Genomic DNA, 4,709 nt, shown 5'->3' on the forward strand with positions numbered 1-4,709 from the left:
CGCAGGAGAAAAATCATTCTTCAAAGCTGCATGTGCTGTCTGAGCCACTTTGTGTAAGCATCTATTTCGGTTTGGTAAAGGCCACAGGTTGGGTAATTAACAACAACTCGGTTTCGTTTGTCAAAAGCGATTTAGGTCTATAAAATATACCCCTCTGCAAGCCAGAAAGCAAAGCTCCGTAATTCCTCGTGGAGAGAGGAAAAAAAGGCAAAAATCCTAGAGTTTTAAGTTTGGGGTGTTTTTTTTCCTAAAGATTGCATTTTTCATCGCAGATTCTGAATGGGAAAAAGATATCCTGGATCCTTAATGCGCTCTAATTCTTGTGTAAAACGTTGCTGATGTGAGGACAACAGAGACTATTTGTAATTATTGCCATACAAACTACCTTTCTTTTTACACACATCATCCCGATTTTCTTCTCCCGTTCTGCCTGCAAAGCATCTCGGACCACTTGTGAATCACTGCGTGTGGATTTGAAATCTCTTTGCACGCCCTGAGACGCATGCAGGCAGTGGGAGAGCTTTTTAGCTACAGTCTGGATCCTTCCATCTCCCACCGGCTATGGAGGTGCAGTCACCACCTTGCCTCGCTAGTATTGAAGCAGTAAGAACACAAAGCAATATGAGAGGAGCATTGAAGGAGTCTCAACGCTAACGGCACGTAGAGGTCTCGCTGCAGGGGAGCCTGTTGGGAGAAGCGGGCAGCGGGACGGGACGGGACTGCCTGCTCTGGCTGTGCCTCAAAGGAAGGGGTGAAGCCAAGCCTCTGCCTTGCAAAGGCTCAGTCCTGCTCCAAGACATCTGCCAGGCGTATGGAGACAGCTGGCTCGCAGGAATGGCTTCATGGAACGCTGGGATCAGTGCTGAGATTCAGTTCAGATGGATGGGGATGGTCTATCCCCGCTCCTCACTGCAGCAGTGGGGGTCCCTGGAGAGAGGAGCCTTGACTTTGACCACTCAGAATGCTCACCCAGCACAGCGCTGAGAACAGGCAGTCCTTGCAGCACTGGTGGGAGCTGTAGGTGCTGTGAGAAACAACAAGCACTCACATAAGGTCCTTGTCTGCTGCCTGCCCCAAGCCCTCAGGACTCGGCAACAGCCTCTCCATTTGCTATGGTGAATATTTCATTGGTCCTACAGTGAAAGAGAAACATAAAAACCCCTTCCAAATATTTTCCTATAGATTAAGGTCCTGCTTAACGCTAAGCCCATATGGAAGCCTTTGCCTGAGCGTAAATCTTTGCAAGATCAGCCTATTAGCTCGTGCCCAACTTTGCAAACAAGCGCCGCACGTGCTCGCAGACAGAAGGGATGAAGGGCTGCTCAACCTATTCCTTTGTTTTCTTACTGGAATGGTTTTCTCATGACCATAATGAAGTGGGAAGGCCGCACGCTTGGCAAGGGAAAGGGATGTTAAGTTGTGCTGGTGGAAAAACATCGCGTAGGCTGAAACAGCACCGGGTCGTCTTGTTGCACTTGGCACCGCGTGCACGCAGAGCGGCTGCATGCTGGATGGTGCGCACGTGGCCCCGGGAGAGAACAGGGAATCTTCTCCTTGTGGAAGATATTTTGGATGAGACTTGGGTATCTTTACTCACGCTTAATTCCAATGGGCTTTATGGCATGGATCCATCTGGCGCATCATCCCCAGGCTCTCGGAGGAGGTTGTCCATCAGTTTGGGGCTGGATCCGCTCATCCGTAAGGAGTCCTGGGAAAGGAATATGGGGAGAGAAAGGAAGGGATGAACATCAGGGTGACCAAAGCCAATGGTCTGGGATTAAAATAGGATAAATAATTGGTTAGGATCTTACGGAGGAATAATCTGCCCTGCCTTTCACACAGCATTGAGGTCCATGAACCTGAAGACAAGGTCTCATCTAAGCCTCATCCTCCTGGATGCCCAAACCAGCCAAGACAATTCCAGTGGGAAATCCTAGCTCCCACTTTCCCCATCACCTGCGCCCCTGGCTGCAGAGACAGCCCTGGCAAAAGAAAGGAGCTTGCCTCATGCATTTTGCTCCATGCCTGACTTGGTGTTACAGGTGGTGAAGGATGTAATAGGTCAAACTTTATAGCGTTGAGCTGTGAATAAAACGTGTCTCCTGCAGCTCTTTACGACCTGGTGCCACACTTCATAGCTCTTAATGGGGGTGTGAGGTGTGCGCTCGGCGTGTTGACCCAGAGAGCCAAGAGCTGTGCTTCACGGTGTTGCACCAAAGCATCTCACAGTGTTCAGAGCCATTTAGTGGCAGGTAAACTCTTTTCAGGGATCATTTCACAGCAGAAACTTGTAGCAATATGAAAACGCACCGAGGTAGCAAGGCAGGAGCGAGGTAAGCAGAGAATGTTATAACCATCATAAAGATTCTGACTAATCATCACAAAGCTCTGTTTATTTCTCCTGTATGTGGCACGGGGGATATAAAGTGGGATTTACAGCACTGTGAAGAGATGCCTTGTCCATTCTAGCCCCTGAATCACCTCTCAAGGGACAGCTCCAGTGACTCTCCCTATGCTGCTCATTCCTGCCTGCCCGTGCTGGCAGAGTGCTGCTTGCACAAGCCCCTTGCAATTAAAGATGGGGGGAATACCTGATTTTCACTGCCCTGGACACTGAGCAAAGACTAAGGGTGGGCACTGCAAGCAGCAGCCTGCACTGCATGAAGGCACAGCCTTCCCTCCTCCTATGGGTGCAACAGGTAAACCCTGCAGTTCACCCCCGTACTTGCTTGGTATATCCCTAATTTAACATTGCCAGCACTTGGAGCTGGTTTGCCCACACTCTTCTTCCCTTCCACCTGGCCACAGCAACACACCATGACCTGAGTACCAAGCTCTTGGGGTAAGCAGGGCTTTTCTCAAGGCTTCATCTCAGCCAGGAGCTCTCTGTGTAGCTCCAGGACCAAAACCATGGCGTGGCCAGAGGGATGAGCTGCAGGCAATGGGAGGAAGGACCCTCAGGTCCTCTCATCCCCTTTGCTCTGAGAGCCATAGAATCATAGAACAGTCAGGGTTGGAAAAGACCTTAAGATCATCCAGTTCCAGCCCCCTGCCATGGGCACGGACACCTCACACTAAACCATGGCACCCAAGGCTCTGTCCAACCTGGCCTTGAACACTGCCAGGGATGGAGCGTTCATGGCATGCTGCATCCATGGTCCTTGGCCAAAGATGGGTCTGGTGGCACAACCATGGTCCTTTTCCTGTGCCACAGGAAAGAGGGGAAGCTTGTGACATGGCTGGCGATGATGCTTTGGACTTCAAACGTAACAGGTGAAGAGCAATACTTGAAGATGAGTCTGTGTAAGAGACTCTCCTACCCTTCCTGGTGAAGCCAGGGTCTGATACTGGTTTTATGCCCTGCTCCAATAATTAAAGCACCCATAGATAGCGACTGCTGCTGCACAGCATCGGTACCAAATGGGATCATGCTTGGACATGGATTATATTGGAATGGCAGTGATTGCTCAGTTCCCCTCATCACCCTGAACACACAGGACTGCCAAACCCAATGAAAATAACCCCACAAATAGGTATTTATGTTCCTATAAACTGTTTTCATTGAAAACTTTCTCTAGAGTCTTTTTTGTTTTGGAGGGTTGTGGGTTTGAGTAGAAATGTTTTAAGGTGCAAAAGATGGGTTTCTGACTGTATTTCTTTGACAGATAAAAGAAAATGCCAGTCCTACAGATGGGAAAGCTTTCATTTAAGGGAAAAGGCAAAACATTCTGATCTCTCTGGTTCGGGTTTGAAGGGAGATGCTCTGTTAGTTTGCTTTGAAAGAGAGGAAAACCCCTCCTAGCTTGTTTCATCTCAGGTTTTTCCTGTACAAGAGGCACAGACGTTTGCAGTAGGCTCTTATAAAGAACATACTGGTGGTGCTGGCCTGCAGCTGTGGGGGCAGATGGAGCAGGAGAGCTGCTGAATAACACGATGGTGCTTTCACAGCCACTACTTCAAACCATTTCCAATGTCCTGAAGCTTCCCATCTCCTCCCAGCCCCTCCTCACCTCGGGGTCCATCCTTGCAGGCAGAGCCCAGAGCTACCAGACCTGTTAGCACAGGCACGTGTTGGGTTATAGCTGACACAGATGTCATTTGAAATCAGATACTGTGTTAGAGTTGCCGCAGCACGTCAGACAAGTGGTGCACAGCCCCCTCCACCCAGAAATAGGCATAAAAAGACCTTTTCTTGCTCTGTCCCCTCCCAAGAAAGCTCCAAAATAGCTGATTTTGTTTTGGATAACATGCCATTGGGTTTAACCTACCTAAATTTGGCTGATCCTATGAGCATCAGCAGGCAGGGGGGAGCTGGGAGGTGAAAGCAGACCCAACCAGGAGCCGATGGGCCCTTGCAGCAACTTCATCATGCAGGAAGGCCGGCATCTTCCAGGGAGCCTGCATGGACCTGGCAGCTCCTTCCTCCTGTTGAACCCGTGCCCGCGGTATCAGCTCCTAAAGAGTTTGAGGAACAAATGGAACATGGTGTATGTCAGCTGAGCAATGCTGCTGCTGCTGCTTTCCGCTCGCTTGCCTGGAAAAGCAGTGGCAGGAAGGAGCGGAGAGTGTTGGAATGGGAACATCTGCATCTCTGGCTGCCATCGGTGGGATGGGGAGCAGGGGCTGCAGACAAAAACCGTGTTCTTTCTGGAATTCCCCCTCTGAATCAAGCACCGCTCCTGAAGGGAAAGCGTGCAGGTTGGTTGAGT

General features: G+C 50.0%; 1 long non-coding RNA gene across 1 annotated transcript; it reads right to left on the minus strand.

Annotated features, from left to right (window-relative positions):
• Window positions 1-380: 380 nt before the first annotated feature.
• On the minus strand, window positions 381-4,451 carry LOC133214199 (uncharacterized). The gene is made up of 3 exons (XR_009726034.1): window positions 4,269-4,451; window positions 1,598-1,708; window positions 381-1,133 (listed from the first exon to the last, which is right to left on the minus strand). It is a non-coding gene; the product is annotated as an uncharacterized LOC133214199 (long non-coding RNA).
• Window positions 4,452-4,709: the final 258 nt, after the last annotated feature.

This window comes from Neopsephotus bourkii, unplaced genomic scaffold (assembly GCF_033783945.1).
Source record: "Neopsephotus bourkii isolate Nb327-2 ecotype Australia unplaced genomic scaffold, CSIRO-AGI_Nbou_v1 NB_873, whole genome shotgun sequence".
Lineage (NCBI taxonomy): Eukaryota > Metazoa > Chordata > Aves > Psittaciformes > Psittacidae > Neopsephotus > Neopsephotus bourkii.